Source organism: Haemaphysalis longicornis, unplaced genomic scaffold (genome assembly GCF_048455015.1).
Source record: "Haemaphysalis longicornis isolate Haplotype H1 unplaced genomic scaffold, Haemaphysalis longicornis Haplotype H1 scaffold_730, whole genome shotgun sequence".
Taxonomy (NCBI): Eukaryota; Metazoa; Arthropoda; class Arachnida; order Ixodida; family Ixodidae; genus Haemaphysalis; species Haemaphysalis longicornis.
In genome coordinates this window covers 11,653-29,320 of record NW_027526429.1, presented here as the reverse complement: position 1 = coordinate 29,320, position 17,668 = coordinate 11,653, and the positions used below count along the sequence as shown (strand labels likewise).

The 17,668-nt window shown below is 47.2% G+C and overlaps 1 long non-coding RNA gene across 1 annotated transcript; it reads left to right on the top strand.

Moving 5' to 3' along the window:
• The first annotated feature begins 11,109 nt into the window (after nucleotides 1–11,109).
• Nucleotides 11,110–13,778, top strand: LOC144148036 (uncharacterized). Its single transcript, XR_013317949.1, has 3 exons — nucleotides 11,110–11,171; nucleotides 11,570–11,605; nucleotides 13,734–13,778. It is a non-coding gene; the product is annotated as an uncharacterized LOC144148036 (long non-coding RNA).
• Nucleotides 13,779–17,668: the final 3,890 nt, after the last annotated feature.

Sequence of the window (17,668 nt, the reverse complement as noted above, 5' to 3'; positions counted from 1 at the left end):
TAATAGTATGGAACCCTGAGGCACGCCACGGTGGCGGCCTTCATTTGCATGCGATTTGAGTGGTCTCAGCATGAGTGTGGTCATCCAGTCACGCGCAAGGTACCGCTCATAGTTGTATATTTCTGGGCCGCAGTTTGTTTCTTGCAAGTTAGGTCGTGTTAGACATTTTCAAATAGAGCTGGTGGCGTTCATATATTCTGTGAATGAGTGATATTGTAGAGTGGTGTTACCTACTATACGAAAGCACGTGACCTCCAGCAGGGCCAGTAGTCTGGTACACAGGCGTGGAACATACATATCTTATGCGTGTGCAAATATTTGTCTAAAAGTTTTAGCCATATATATCGCAAACTCCTATGTAGATCTTGCTTTTTCAAAGGTTTTGGAAGTTAGCAGGTCGGTATTTGCAACTAGTAGAAATGACGGTGTACAATGCACTTAAAGGAAGTTTTGCAGCGGAGTGATTCTCTTATAGATGTAGAAAACATTCTTCCTTGTTTTTGGATAGCAAAATATTATGACATCTCCGTAAGCGCATTTTCTTTAAGCTTGTACTCGTACCTCCAACAGCCATGTGACCAACTGCAATGCGGATATCAATATTTGGGTATGGTGCATGCGATGCAGTAACACAATCGCCTGCGTTGTTCACATATATCTTTTATGACACGTGTCAAAATGACAATTTATCTCGGAACAAACGAAGCATATGAGGAACCAAACTTAGAAACAACCGAACGTTTGCCGCAACTTGTCATGGCTGCTGCGAAAAATTTATCGACGAATGCACCTGTTTCCTGCGTTTACGGATGCGGACCAGAGGGGCAAATTTACAGGGTGGGAAATACGTCGCGATTGTATATGTGTTACCTCCGATAACATTGATGGCAGCCAGGTATTTTTTTACTGCCTCATTTTTTGCAATCATTTATTTTCTACCACACCAATGTTTCTAGGGGCCACAGGAATAAGACTTTCGCACATGTGTAGCCAGTCACAGTTCGAAGTAAGCTCCAATTTTAGGATAATTTACACATGCACCCCCGCACCAAAACAAAAAGTATATATATCAACGTCATGACCAAAACCTACCCCGTCCGGGCACGTGGGGCCATGCACTTTTACAACAACCTCCCACTACGCTAAAGGTATTTGTGGGGTTTTTCTAGGGCGTATCACTGCCAGAACGAAGTGGTAATTGGCCAACGGCAGGGAAACATTCATTATATTGAGGAAAACCAATGGAACAAGCTGTTTGACAACCCAAAATTTATTGTTTCTGCTTCGACATCACCTGGGCCAAGTTCAAGTTGCGTCATTGCCACGTGCCGAAACTGAAAAAACTGGGGCTTATAAGCAGGAGTCAGCGGAACACCAGTATCGTCGCCTTGTTTATTGTGGAGTCCTTTGTTCTCCCCAAGAATCGAGTACCATGCGTTATTCGCACGCCCTCGGCCTCCTTCTCTTGGCAGTGGTTGCCACAGGAGCTTCCGCATGTAAGTTTGACGTAGACCGTTCCTTTTTTTCCAGCTACTTAGACCATACCTTTGCAATCTTTTGGACAAAATTTGCTACTCCGCACAACTTACTAGCCGCATCAATTCAAGCCTGATTAGGCATGTGGGAGATAACAATATTTTGGAACAGCCCACACAAAAGGATCGAGGGTTGTCCCGGGAGAATCGCCTGAATAATTACTACATCTCAAACCAATCGATGCACGTTATAAAACTTCAAACTTGCCCATTCGAAAGAAGGGCTTTGAGCCGGAAAGACATTGTCCAGGTGATGTTACCCTAGAATAAATTATTTTTTTACAGCCCAAATTATGGCCCATGGCCCGTCTCCCGAAATACATAGATAAGTGGCGTGCGCGATGCCCCGGGCACGAATTAAAAGAATTGGAAACATTGTGTGAAAAAAATTGCCATCATTGTTTTCTAAACATTTTGTCGCACAAACATCATCACCGGCATGATGTCATTGAAGCACACGCCGGCGATGAGGCCATGCTGCCGCCGCTGACGCCGCCTCGGTGTACGATGCACCCTCCAGCGTGCCTTAAAGGGGCACTGAAGTGATTTGCAAACATTGCGGGGTTACTAGCGCAAATTGTAGTGCGGAGTTCATTGGCCATATTTCGACCATTCTGAGCGCGTTTACGCGAATTTATTTAGTAGGAAACGCAATTCGAAATTGCTGTCTTCCTCTCTGCACACTCGTCTATTTTCTGTGGCATTTTCGTGCGACGTCTGGAGGAGATGACTTGACCATTGGCTGACGTACTCTGCGGCTCGCTGACCCTTCTGGCAGAGTGAGTCGGCCCCGCGTTTAGTCCGCCGGCCGCCGACGGGTCGTCGCAATTCGTTCGGTCAGTTAAAACGAAGCTACTACATGTTTGTGAATGGAAGGATGTGCCATTCTTTACTATGTTAGTTTGTACACTGTACTTTGCTCCAAGTCAAGGTCGCTACACACAAGCGCTGCACAAGCGAAGCTTCGCTGACTGGTACGCTAGTAGGAAAATCTAAGGCAACTTGAAGGCGGGAGAAGAGTCAGCGAAGTCAATATAGGTACGAAGGAAGTAAAATCAACTCATACTTTCACCGTAGAGCGTAATAATAGGGAGCAGGAAGTATTTTTTTTCGCTGGGAGAACAAGCACAGCCGTCAGCAGCACGACCACACACCTGCAAAAGCTTTTACGTCTAAGAAATGGAATTGTACATATTGTAAAATTTTGGGGAACGCTTACTGCACGAGCGCTATACAAGAAATAACCACCAAAGCTGCTTGCAATGCTAAAACTAAATAAAAGTGTAAACTCGTTATACTTTATATCCATACAATTACAACGCTGGCCGCGCTGGCTCGTGGCCGAGTGGTCTGGGCCGCTAGGCATATGATTTTGCAAGTCACGAGTTCAAATCGCCGAGGGCGCATAGTTTTTTTTTTCTTTTTGTAAGTGTACTTTTTTGTTTTCGGCCGATGTTTTGTAAACTGAGTTCACAATTTTTGGGCCGTAACGTTCACTGCTCCACGAACTTCACAGAACACGCGCAGGCTGACACTGACTTGCTAGCGAGTTCTCGTTGGCGTGCTGTTGCCATAAGCACCGACTGCTTGCTGGTGGTGGGCACTGGCCGGAATCAACAGACCCTTGGCCTGGTGCGAACACGCTTTTTACGATACAGGCATGAGTGAGGCAAGCTCCAAATATGGGGGAAACGCGCACGGGATTTGAGCGTCTGCGGGTACTCGGAGGGCGTTCATCTACTGCTCAGGCCTCGGCTAGAGATTGCTGCTATTCCATGCCGTCCTGGGAGGCTGATCTTAGGCATATTACGGCCGACAACGTGGCAGAAGCGCGGTACGACGATTACTGAGATATCGAGAATGCCTACCCAAAAATGCCATCGGATGGTAAGTGTGTTGTTTTACAGAACCGAAACCGCAACTTGTGTGAATGCTAACCCTGGACATCGTAAAATCAAGGTGCATCTACTCCTATAGTCGCAGCCTTTAGTTAGTGCGGCCGCCGCAAACCACGCATGGAAGTTTTAGATGCAAACATCTATTGCCCTCGGCTCCGTCATCCGTCGTCCGTCGTCTATCCATCCGCCGGCCCAGGAAGAGACCGGCAACACTGCCGCTCCAGGAGCCATTTAAGGGGAAGCGTGCTCGTCTCCTGCCGGCCCAGGAAGACACTGGCAACACTGTCGCTCCAGTATCCCATGGTCGGCGCTATGTCCCTCCCTTGTTGTGCCGCCGTCCACACCCCCACTGCGCATGCTCGGCTCATCTCGGGCCGGCCCAGGAAGACACCGGTAGCACTGTCGATCAAGGAGCCATTAAAGGGCAAGACACCACCGGGCGTTCAGCAAGCCGAGCATGCGCTGTGGGGGTGTGGACGGCGCAACAACGACAAGGGAGGGACATAGCCCCGTCGCATCTAATAAAATTACATCATCTTCCCGTAGGGGAAACCTGAGTAGTATGCGAAACAGCCATGGGCTCAACGCAATTTCCGATTTCGTAGTTCCAGTAAGTGAAAAGTGTGGTAGTTACCATAGAAACCAAAACTTGAATCGACCCCATGGCTGCTTTGCATACTACTCAGGGATCCCTTATGCGAAGATGGTGTAATTTTTAAATGCGAATGCATTTTTTAGTCGAGTGTTGTCGTGCTCCGTCGGCATGCGCCTGCATTCCTCCAGCGCGAACACACGTGAGCCCGCGCCTCGTAGTTCTGCCTTCGTCGTCGTCGTCGTCGTCGTAAATGCGAATGCATTTCTTAGTCGGGGGTTGTCGTGCTCCGTCGGCGTGCGCCCGCAGGTGTTATCTCTCCGCGCTCCTCCTCGCCCCTAGCAACAGCTGTGGCGCGCCTAGCAACCGGAGCAGGTGGTAGGTCGGGCGGGAGTAGCGGAGGGCAAGGGGAGAGGAGGAGCGCGCTCGGGCGTGTGAGGGCGCTCGCATCGCGGAGCTCGGGCGGAGTAGCGGAGAGTGAGTGGAGAGGAGGAGCGCGCTCGGGAGTGTGAGGGCGCTCGCATGGCGGAGCTCGGCGGGAGAGAGAGCTCGCGCGCGGGGCGGGCGTGTTGCGCGGGTCTATCTCTCCTCTCCGCGTACCCTCACTCCGCTCGCTGCGCTCGGAAAATGTATATAAATGCAGTGGAGCGCACGCCTCTCTCCGTTACTGCTTGCCGCAGCGCACTCATCGGTGCACCCAATGCATTCGCATTTCCGCACGATCCCCTTCGGGGAGGTGGGGGGAGTTTTTTTCTTCTTTCGCACTTTATAAAATAATTACCGACTTATCAACCGGATAAACGATGAAAAGTGTGTTAGTATGAGCCAGACTACGCAGTGCAAGCAAAACCGGGAGGTTGAAAAATTCACTTCAGTGTCTCTTTAATATATCACGCGTCTCGATCAATCGAGATCTTCCAACTCTAGCACTGCATTTCATTGATTTAGTGTGACGTTTAACGCCCCCCCGCTACACAGGCGATGAGGCGCGCCGTAGTGCAGGGCTCCGGATTAATTTTGACCTCCTGGAGCTCTTTAACATGCGCCGGAATCTCGAACTTACCGGCGTTTTCACTTTTCGCCTCAATCAGTAAAGTGGCCGCCACGGCCAGGAATCGAATCCGCGTCCTTGGACTCAGAAGCCCAACGTGACTAGTACTACAGCAGCTAACGTCTGTTTATCTTCAGAAGAACTACGGTGAGAGTACCTATGTTTACACTGATATCTCTATAACAACGTCTGGCTCTTGCGATGCTGTTGTTATACCACGAATATCTATGTCTCTTAGAATGAATTAATGATGGCAAATCTCATCACTTTAACGAATGCTGAAATTACCGCCATTCCTTGCGTCATTTGCACCATTGACAATGCTCAAGCGGAAAATGGGCGGTCTTCTGCTATTCATGTCCTGCGCTTCAATTGGTCTAGTAATCTGTAGAACTCTTGAACAGGTGCTGACCTAGGTCGGAATATTGCACATTCGTGCTGCCCAGGCGGGTCATGACATTGCCTTGCAGTGGCTTCCCAGGCACTGTCGGGGACAAAATTGCAGGGGCTGCCACCTGTTTGGCACGAAAACGAGCAGAGACCATGTCCAACGGACGCATCTAAGTCACACTGAACGTCACAAGGAAGGTCACGCTGTCCAAATGGACTTCCGAACAATTTAGAAGCGCACGTATACGGGCCCCTGACCGGTAACGTCAGTGTCCCCTTTCATTAACCTCGATTTTCGTCTTTGGTTTCGAGTCGCCGTCTTAAATTTCATCGGAATAGCAGCTATTGAGGCGTGTCAAGCCTTTTGACAGACAGAAGACCACTCCGTGCCTTCTATACTGGTTCCAACGTTTTTATTCGGAAAGAAGGCAGCTTTACTCAATTACGGGGAATCTAGACTATCGGCGGCTATTCTCGGAGAAAAAAATCCTGGCCTCCATCGACGCACAAGGCGTTAAAAGCGCTCATGCCCTTCTAAAAACGACGGACTTTCACAAAAAGACTGTATCATAGAAGGTGTGAACTCTAGGGGCGCTCACTGAACTGTTACATCTATAGAATGTATCACATTTATAACGCTGGGCACACCTCTCTACGTCAAGTCCTCAGCTCTACCCTTCATTTTTGACTTGTTCCCTTTTCGAATTTCCGTTTTTCTCACGTGTATACTGTCAAACAAAGCACAGCATGGTCAACGTTCTGGCCTTTTATTTACCTTTTACTCGCTGTTTTTCTACACGACCGTTTTCTGACCTCGGGGCAGCGATAATTCGGCATGATGCGGGAATAGAACAGCCATTCCCTGTCGTACGTTTTCAGTGCTTGTCCTGTGTTTTTTCCCTTCTTTTTCCCGTTATTTTTGCGCTGCGAAGACGAACTTGTACCAACTAGCCCAGATTTCTACGTTATTTCAGTAGTTTGCGCTTGTAATTAAAGCGGCGACGTTCTTGCGGGTATTCTGCACAAATTCCGGGGCTCCCAGCAGTACGTTTTTGTCTGTTTAAGGACTCGTGGAGTTGACATAACTGCATTTAGCTTCAAGGGGTGGATTGGCGGTTACTCTGGTTATTGCAGTGGCGGAACTTGTAGCCTCTGCCGCGGAGACCAAGAGAGGGCGCCGGCGTCCCTCCCTCCCGCCACCCCCCCCCCCCGCGCCAATCGCGTACACTCCCCGCTTGACAAGAAAGGTTACTATGTTTTTGAGCTTCTTCATTGCATGGTGGCATGAGCAAGCAGCGGTGCAACAAGTAGAACACAACTCGAAGGCATTTTCAAGCCTTAAGGGAGATCGCCGATAAAACTGGTTGATTTCTGTGTCATAGGAATCGGTAAAATACGAAAGTGAAGTGTGCAGCGAAATCTGCAGCTGAGCATGATTTGCGGGTCGGCGGCTATCTTGTGGGTGTGCTTGGTGAGCGACGTTCTGCTGGTGGGTCGCTTCGGCAAAGGTGAACTGGCGTCATTTCTGTGACGGATTTGACGTGAGTGAAATCTTGGTGTATCCCGGCGTAAGACACTTTTGTGTTGAAATATAAAACCCGAAAACAAACAACCCCAAGTATAACGTACTCTTTATACTAAAACTTGAGTAGCATTTCAGCTGGCGTACCCGCGAATTTTCCCGAGATTGTTTCGTGGGTATACCGTGGTTGCCAGACCAGGAATGCCCTACCCGCAAAAAAAGTGGCGGCAGGGGGTCGACAGTTTAAGACAACTTCGCATAATTTACAAAACCTTTTTGCTTCCCTGCAAGAAGACCCTGTGTGCAGGGGCGCACCCTTTACAGGCCGTTCGCTTCATTGAACTGACGTCATTTGCGTGACTGATATAGCGTCATTGAACTCTTTGTGGATCCGGGAATCAAACACTTTCGTGTTAAAAATTTGTTTCGTGAAAGTGTGCAACCCAATGTAACTGACACGGCTTGGAATCCGCCACCGTACGGATGGTGCGGTCGTTAAAATTTTTATTCGGACAGCAGGTTTTGTCTTTGTCTACTAGTAGGTACCAACATGGTTTTTTTCTTTCTCTACTCCGTGGCTTCTTGAAAAACTAGGCTGACACGAATTTTTTTCATGCTCTCCAGTGCTGTTTCTTGACGGGCTCGTTTTTCTTTTTCCCATTTAAAGAAATGTCGTCCAATCGTTGTGTTTCTATCTCCCCGCGGGACAGGTCATACTCTTGGCGTTCCCTAAAGTCTCGGTGTAGGTCATGATGTGTCACTACACACCGTCTACCTGCAACCCCCCTCTCTTTGAACTAAAATAACCTTATCTACAGTGGGCTTGCAGTTCGCAAACTGGCTCCTCTGAAAATACACTCCTGTAAGACCTAGTTACTCCCACCTCACCTCCCTTAAAATAACCTTCATCTTACAATTTGCTTCTCCCTCGCCGATCCTCTCTTTTTGAGGAGACGTAACTGCTACATCAGACCTGCCATCGAGGACTGTGGTTTTCCTGATGAAAATGAGTCTCTTGAAAAAAAGGTAAATTTGAAGAAAGCTGGATCTGTGGCAGCCTCCTTGTAAAATGTTCAGTGTGCTCTGTTTTCTCGTGAACACGAGTCTCGTCATTCTGTGCGCATGTGTTTCGCCCTTTGCTCTGTGTTCGTTGTGTTTGTGCACTATTAAGATAACGACAAGCCTCTTGTCGGTACTTAAGCAGAGCTTGCTGTGGGTACGTAGGCACAGATTTCCTCCCCGTGTGGCAACCTGTCTACCCATTTCCTCTTCCAAGACTCATTGCTAGCCTCCCTTGTTTGCAGACTTGTACGTGTGCGTATGACCTATGGAACCTCATCTGTCTGCCATCTGAGGCCATCATCCCTGTTTGTTTTGGAATAAAAACAGTCTATCGAACGCACCGGTCGACTGTAAGGCTGTCTTGTAGAGCTGTTCACGTTCCCCATGGAGATCTTTTAAGAAAATAAAGCGGACCTATAAAGTTATTTTAGCTACGTCTTGACACTAGCCTACTTATCGCTATTGGAATTTTTTATAGCTTTATGAGAACAGTTAAATGTTGCATGTCACCGGCTGGCAACGCCCCTACTATGTACCTGCTCGTTGCGGTCACGTGCTCGCGGCTCCTGGAACAAAGACTTGTACTGCCAGCGGTGGTGTTGCAAGCGGAGGACGCTTCTGTTTTCCCATTTACCTAAGAATGTACTTGACTGACACATGTGAAAACAGCAAATTGCACAAACTGATAAAATCAGCAATTGGTTATTTAAAACACCTCGATTACAAATGTGGTGAGCTAATTGAAAGGGAGCTGCTGTCAACCGGCGCACTGGCTTGGATGGTCGGCGAACAAACTTTTTGTGATTAATGCCCGTCGCAGTTAGTGCTGAAAATTTTCTGCATGGGCTAGTGCTCAAACTTTTTTACTAGGGGAGATGCGGGAAAGTGTGGAAAGTGTTTGGGAATAGGGCTTGCGTTTCTGATGCAAATCCGATGCGCCGACAACAGAGCTATGCGTAAATAACGATTGTTTAAGTCAAGATGTCCCGATAGGAAGTTAGAAGACGCTGGAGTTCTGCATGTTATGCCGGAACACCCACAACATCGGACGTCAACACTGGCGTAATTGGTTCGGTAGTTTCGGACAAGCGCATATTCAGTATAATGGTTTTGGAGAGGATCAACTGCGGCACGAGAAAGTAAGCAGTCTAATAAACCCAAAGAAAGCATTTTAATAAAGCAGACACAACGCTCATAGTGATACCTTGTGGTGCAGACGTGAAGGAGTAGAAGGTGCCTCGACTGGCACCTTCATGCTTATTGCAATGTTTTCTCTCGTTCGTCTTCGGAGTACCGGTACAGCATGTTCTTGACACACGGGAACCAGCGACGTTTGCGTTACCGAGTAAAAATTGCCCTGTTGACTGGCGTCGCTTAAGAGTGGTGGTTCCTCAAAGGAGGCTGTTCACTGTCGCGTGGAGAAACGCTGGTAGAGGGGTCACAGGGACACTTGGACTCGTGGCGCCAATTGTCGGTAGTTCAGCGCTCAGCAATTCGCGCACAACGGCTTGTATCAGATGCACAGCAGCAACGCAGGTGTCTAGTGTGTGTGTGGGAAGTACGAAGGAGCATTGGGCTCAAGTTGGGGGCGCACCATCATCATGACATTTTCCGAAGTTCTGGCCTGCGGATGGCTGGATAATACCTTCGCAGTACAAGGTCGCAGCTCTCTCTGGTCACGTCGGGCCAGTTGTAGGTCGGGCGAGGTGGTACAGCATACTTCTCCAAAAAAAGCGCAATATTGCAACACGGAAAAGGCGGTGGCACACGACAACGCTTTGTGCCGTTCTCCATTCTGCTGTCTCCATCGTAATCTGTTTTGTTTTGTTAAAGCCTCTTGTGTTCGGCGGCCTGCGGACCGACTGTGCGATGTTGTGGCTTTTTCTCTGCTCAAAGCAAAATTATTTGGCAATATTGGCGTCAATTTTATACATTTCGCAACATCAGGTGGCTGAAATCTTTGTCAGCTATGTATTGTAGTAGTGTACGGGAACGTGGAACACTGCGTTCAACGTTTTGCGGCAGGACTGAAGCGCTAACAAAAGACGAACACAGGAAATACTAGAAGAAATGCAATATCCTATCGGAATTGTTGCTTCTGTTTTTTTGAGCGCTTCAATCATGTCGCCAAGTTCTCACCAACTCGCCCAGCAGCAAGCTCTTCTTACGTTTCACGTTTTCCCCGTCCGACTTCTGGCGGTGACGTTTATGGCGAAGGGGTGGCTCTCTCTAAATACACAAAACTTGGACCTCAGCCTGGTTTTACCCCGGCAAGTAATCTCATTTTCGCTGCCCGCTAGTTTCTCGTGGACGCTCTGAAGGAGCCCTTTAGTTTATGCTTGCACTTGTCACAGCTAGTGAAGCTTCTCTTGAGCGTCTAAAACCACACCTTTTCCGTACTTCTAAGGTTGAAAATCACCACAGAGTGAGTATTGTATTTCGAAGGTTATGGTTGCTGAGGGGTTCGTGCATCCGGATCCTGGCCTCCATTTTCGTGTTATCCGTGCGACGCAGTGTCTGAAATTGTGCGGGTGGAACAGCATTATGGCCGGGCTGGTCGTGGCGAGAGTATTCGCTAGTTGCGCCTGGTAGCAATTGGTAGTGGTAGGAAGGAAGCTAAATGAGCAGGGCTTGGTGCCCAAATGCCAAGCTCCGTCGTCTCAGATCGTCCAGTCCTTGAAGAAAGATATACAGTCAGGTGCTTATGTCTCCAAAGGCACCTCCAAAGGCACGAAGTTATAAGGCGAGAATGCGGTAGGAATATTTATTCACAGTCATGGCAAGTCCGCGGCTGGCATAAACAGTTTAGTGTGATGATGAAGGTATTGATGATTATGATAATGACCTTGATGGCATCATAAGTGATCCCGTAGCAATAAAGCCTCGTCCTCCTTTACCTTACCCCTTCCCACCCGAATGAACTCCGGGCTCCTCTTCACACCCCCATAATTCCCCATAAATACTTTTCTCAGCGGTACCAGAAGAGGAGTTTAAGAAGAGATCATCACTGCAACTGTGTACATTTATATACCATTGCTGATAATATGCACCCTTCGCCCTCTCTGCAGCTGCTTCCGCCTGCGTCGATGTTACTCTGAACAACATACTGGGCATCGGAGAGGTACGTTCTTCTTACTCATTGTTTTGTGCGTTTCTACTGCTTTTGAACAGTTGTTTATTATAATTGTCCCTGTAGGGCACGTTCCCAAGTGTCTACAACCGACAGCAAAACCGCCAGTGATTAAAAGCTATACCTTTTACTCCTAAAATAATTCTTAATTTTCAGACTGCGTATGTTCATGGTTCCTAAATAAAAATGACCTTCTACTTATTGTAAACAGAATACCCCATCAATTACATGGAACTACCCACGGACAGTTTAGCGTACATACACAAAGCGCTCAAAGACTGCTTTCAGATCATGAAGCATATGTTCTCATAAAAGCCTACCTGCAAGGCAGTTGTAGCATTTTTTGGCGATTTGTGGTTCATACCTAGACTTATGGCTATTCATTTCAGTGTCTTGGAAACCAGCTGGACTACTGCACATCAATGGTGAGCCTTAGGAAGACTGCTTACGTTGTCAATGCTAATTGACTTCTTCAATTACATGCTAGTAGCGCGACTTGAAGTTGAATTTTATTGAGTGAATCTGTAGAAGCCTTTGCTAGAATCTCATATAACTGTATTAAAGGTGCTACGGGGATGCTCTATGAAGGAAGGTATTGCTAGAAAAGCGTTATGTTTCAGGTGATTGTTATTATCAGTCACAATCAAGCAGTGTGTCTGAAAAACTGTAATATGGCGTGTGTTGAGCGGATGCGGTCTCCATGGCTACAAAAATACGGCCGACGGCTGCTGCTTCGTGTAGAGAATGTTCAAACAGCGGAGGTTGTAATAAACAACCTATCTGGAAAGCCGCTGCGCATGACTTAGCACCACCGCATTCTTTTTTGTTTCTGCCATGTATAATTTCGTCATCGTGGCAGGTAACTCGTGGGTATGAGTTGCGCTTCTGGCATCATAAGCCCAGCATAATTTTACCACTTCTGTGGGTATTTTAAGACCGGGACGTTTAAAGTCTCCGAAGTAGTTATGGTAATATTGAAACGTTGATAATCATAAATTATGTAATTTTGCTACTGAAAGTATGTGCCATTATAATCGTACAGCTGGGACCACAACCAATCGGAGCCAGCTCCGTACTGCTACCGACTCTTAAAACAGCTGTCATACTGTAGCTTTAAATAATTATAGAAAGACAATTCTAAACGCCTGCAAATGCTTCGCCATATACTGACCGATCTTCGTGCCGGCAAATGGTGTCTCAACAGCCCAAAATTGAATCACAAATTTGTTGTTTCCTGGATACGGCCTCATGGGCTAATCGTTTTCACCCTGCTGTGATCTCTGGTAACACGTAGGTCCACCCTGCAAAATAACACTTTTACCCGTGTCCCTTTTAATGGAATCCTAGTGATCTTCTTAGCAACACTCGGTAAGAATCACAATTTGAAAAGGCAAAAAATGTGAACTGAACAATAAATAGCGCTACCAAAGACTAAGACTAAAAAGGACGCGCACGTACAGAGAGCTAGTTTTAACCGCTGGTCTATTGGGAAGAACACATATTTGGCCATGAGGTCTGCATACGGCATAAACAACGAGACATGATAAGCAATCATCGTTTTTTATTGCTCTCTTTTAGCAAAGTATCTTCTCCAGTTAGCAGTCTATTTGTATGTACCGTAGTTACGCTTTTTCGCGTTTTTACGTTCTGTCTTTGTATCTTCAAGTACCTTTGAGGGGATTAAATTATAGTTGAAAGATAACGCTAGGCTGAATCTGAAGATAGCCAGCAGATGCCACCACAAACTCTTTGGCGAATCACTGCAGCGCACTTCGACAGCGTTCACATTGAGTGTAAGTGGTTTAATTTTTGTAGCGCGAGAGGTTGAGCAGTTTCGCGTGGACCTGAAGGGCTGTGCTGCGCAAGCGCGAGGAGCATTGGATTGGATTGGATTTGGATTTGAATAAATTGAATTGTATTCGATTGGACGGGTATGGAAATCTAATCCAATTGGAGTACGGGTGTGTAGACAATTGGGTCTGCACATTCGCCGGTGTGCGCATTCCAGAGGAGTGACGTCATAGCCGCGGCAGACGCACTGGTGCCGGCGCGTGCCCAGCTTGGCGCCTGCGGTACGCAGTAGCCAAGTCTGACGCTGCGCCGGAGCCGCTTGATAGCTGTTTTGCGTGGTTCCTGGAGAGCCATGCTGCGCATGTGCGAGGAGCAGTGACTGGACTGGACTGGACTGAATGGGATTGGACTGGATTCCTGAACCTTAGCTCACGCTACGTATATCCTGGCATTGCCGAGCTAAGCCACTATTAATTTTTTGAAAATTTGCGCTGGCTGTCCTGACATCGCGGAAATGCGTCCGGGTGGTCCGTCCAACCTTTTAGCTCCATGGGTAGGGGTTTTTTTACGCATTTCTTGGAAGTGGTTGTGTTTTCCCGCGTCGTATTGTTGAGTACTGCCGCGAAATATTCTGAGTCGCGCACGCGACTCATACCTAAAAAAGAGAAAAACTGCCTCCGATGAACATTTGTTGACATGTGGGACTAATCAATACGGTTACCTAACCTTATTTTTGCATTTACTTTCTCCTTTTGTTAACAGACCCCTTCTACCGGAACCGTTACTGGCGTGACCAATGTTTTTAGAGTAAGTCGCCTGACGTTGCTACTTCTTTTAATAAAAGTAGAAGTAATACTATAAGTAGGATCAATGTTAACCAAATAGCAGCAAAAATGCTGAAGCCTGCTTGCGCTATGAACGGAATGATGAAACTTTTTCGCAGAATCTTGGTCGTCCGCGTAAGATACACATAGGGTTTACGTTACCGTTCAACAGAAAAATCCCCGCAGTACAAACATGTAAGGCAGGCGTTTTTCTGTCATAGGAATGTGTCATAGTAGCTAGAAGCGACACAAAAATATTTCCGACAACTATTCTGAACTCTGTAGTTAAACTTCACCTATAAGTGCAAATAATACCAATGCGTAGATAAAGACACAGTCTTCTTGACATTTCTTCAGCTCTAATCGTCATCATCAACACCTTCGTGATGATGATCATCATCATGAGCCTTTTTACTTTAAGTGTAAGCATTTTTCGGTATCTGCATTTACACCACATTTAATTCTGCTCTCACCGAGCAGGAAGCCTGAGACAAGGGCTAGAGGAAAGTTATAATTTCATGTGTTTAGATTACTGTTAGAGTCCGTCGTATTCAGAAACGTATCACTGAGCACTTTGTTTTGTCGCAGATGACAGACAGTTTACGCTGGCGTAGCTATTTCAATTGTGCGAACTGGAATATTTGGTAAGGACGGTGAAAAAAACGATGCAAAAATCGAGAGGGGTTATGCATGGCTTTGGAATGCCTAGAGCCAATAGCGCCACACGGTATTCCTAGCACGGCGTGGCTTCCAGCAGGTCAAGACGGGCGTCATTCTGGAAACTGCAAGCGCGTAACCGTAATCCGGAGCTAACTTCCGCCGCATGTGAGAGGAAGTTCTGAATAAAAATAAAATTTAAAAAATCCCGAAGGAAGCGCAGGACATTCACAGAATCGAGTACAAATTTGGTAACGTAAAACAACTGCGGCAGATGCGGAACAAGACCCGTGAGTGAACCTAAATTTGCGCAGTGTACGTGTCGCAAAACTGACTATTACAGCCTCTAGCGTACGCTATAGCAAATTTCTAACTTAGCTACTAGTGACACGGCAATGGTGCAATCGGGGTGTGCATCAGGGGGCAAAAAAACTACGTCGCGGAAGCTAAACTGCGTGAGCCCGCCCGCCTGTTGAAGCCGGTTATATTTCAAGGTAAGCCGATAGGAACGCACGCCGCAACGCAAGCAATGAAAATCAGCTTTGCTGGCAGCGCGACGAGGTTTTAATGTAGCCGGTTTGGGGAGATGGGAATACTAGTCACAGTCGCAACGCAAGAAAGGTGCCAAGAAACAGGCATTCGCCAGTTCTTTTGGGTTAAGCTCACCAGAGTACCTTTGAGGCTGAGGAACAGTGCGTAGACTTCAGCCTCACGCGGGCTAGGGAAAAGGCCGTTTTGAGACTTTGTAGGATATGATTGCTGGCTAGTTGGTTCCTGACGTACGGAGGAATAAGTTTGCGCAAATGACGAGGACGACGAGAAGAAAGGACAGGAGGACAAGTTGGAAGTTATGCTCGTCTTGTCCTGTCTTCGCTTCGTCCTCGTCTTTTGCGCAAACTTATTCCTTCGTACGCCGTTTCAAGAACCTGTTCACGCACATTCTTCAAAATCAAGATAGCACGGGAAGAGATACGAGTTTTGAAAATGCAGCCCAAAATCTTGCTTTTCCGCCTATAGTCTCGGCGCCGCACCATTGACGTACACTAGCCCTTACAAAGCAACTTGGTCCGTTAACTACTACTTTTAGTCAACAGAGCCTGCCGATGTTTTTTTGCCCTATTCGCTAATGACCCCGAAGTGCGTGCAACACGGAGGGATTCCGGGGAGCAAGCTCAGTCAAACCGAAAAGCCAGAAAATGTTATTTCTTTCGTTCTTATGTTTCTTGCGAGGTTAGGGCTACGAACTTGCGAAACAAACATTGATATACGCTACTACAGTTGATTCCCGGTAATACCAAATGCACGGGAACCGCAGGACACTCCGAAAACGCCGAACTTCCAAATGAAACAGAAGCACAAGAACAGCACTGTTATTGGCCTGCAACACGTCTTTCTTCTTAAATTCATTCAGAATCTCAACTTTAGTCGCTACGTCGAGCGTACGAACGGGTTGTCATGATATTTGAGATGGACAGCTGAAATACAAAGTTGAAGCGCCCACTACACGAACTGCCTAAAAGGCATTATGCGAAACAAGGAACGGTGAGGATTTCAAAATAGAGAGTTGACAAAAGTCCTTTCACAAAAAGTGTGAAAGGGAAGTTATGCATACACTGCCGAGATTGCAAGGGAAATGCAGAAAAGTGCACTGCGAAATTAACCAATGCCAAGTCATTAAGCGTCATTGTGACCACATGACAAGAAAAATCGTGGAGACGGCGGAAATAGCAATGCTGGGCGAAGAATGCGACAGCCTGCTTTCTATAGTCCCTCCACCAAGGAACTTGGTTATTTACAGGAACGTGACGACGTTAACGCCGTTTAGTCACTGGAACTACTGTAGCATTTAGTTAATTCGGCCCCCTCTAACTGAGAAATCCGGATAATCCATCATTCCCACACCCTCCCTACAAAAGTGTACATAGCCCTATGGCAACCAACATTCGCTAATTCGACGCGGAATTGCACGTGCACTGGTTAATTCGGACTGGAGACAAGTCAACGACGGCATAACTGAAACGACTTTTCGGAGCACCCATCGTCACGGATGTTCCGCACTGGGAAGAAAATTCACATTTCAAGGTTAAACAATTCCCTGTTTTTAGCACTTTTCCCCCTCAAGTTTGTGCAGAATTCTCCGCAAATTTCCCTGCATTCTCCCTTTGCAGATGCTTACGTGGATTTCTGATACGTTTTGGGCCTTAGCGCCACGTATGTCTACTTTACGTAGCGTTCCGGACGCAGACGCCGTTCAGAGTATCAGAGTTACAGCGTGAACTAATTCCTACTACATCTGCCGCTCAGCAACATTTGACTATGCATTTCACTTTTTGTACTAAAACGTAGGCTTTCTTTGTAAGCTGAAGCTCTAAGTTAAAACTGCTCATAGGAAAAAGAATTAGGAATTGTTAGGTGATTGCGGTAACTTTAGTTCAGCATCGGGACTGCTGGAGCAATCTCTTGTAGCAGCACGAGGATTTGGGCGCACCCGAAATAACGTTCATGCGAACCGGCTTCAGCCTTTCAGCCGCCACCGTTTCGCACTTTGCTACCTCTTTCTCCTGTAGTATTCTTGCCTCTACGCTCCCTCCTGTTTTACGAACTGTATTAGAGGCTGTCTTGGATAGATTCCGTTTTTCCGTTCTGACTAAAATTGTAGCCGAAAATTCCCCGACACCGGGCAAATTCCACGCACAGAACATCACTTTCCATCGTTACTGTCTCAACCACCTTCACGCGAGTTTAGAGCAACAGAGAGCAGCGACCGATTTTGCCGTAGCGGAGGGCCATCCGCCGCCATCGCTCGCCATCCATAGGCAGCAACGACGCGCTTTTGAGGTTTATCGCGGAGGCAAAGGAAGACTTCTATTTTTTTATTCAAGGCAACAGCTGTTCTAGAAACAGTTGAGCCATGAGAGTGTCCTCTAGAGGTGGCGCCAGCTGGTTTCCTATGTTCTCCGTGGAAGTTAACTTGGGTTGGTGCGGCTGCACACGCGGTCATGCGTGCTGCGAGTAACCACCGCCAGGGTCGCTTACCTCCAGCAAAGCAGACGAAGAGGAGTTGGGTATGATCTTCCGGACAATACGCTTGCGCTAGATAGATGGTCGGATGCCCACCGACTAGTCGTTTCCGATCAGTTCAGCAGGATTTGTTGGTGGACTATTTGGTGTATTGATACTAGATAAGCCTTGAGGATTGTGCAGAAAGACGACCCA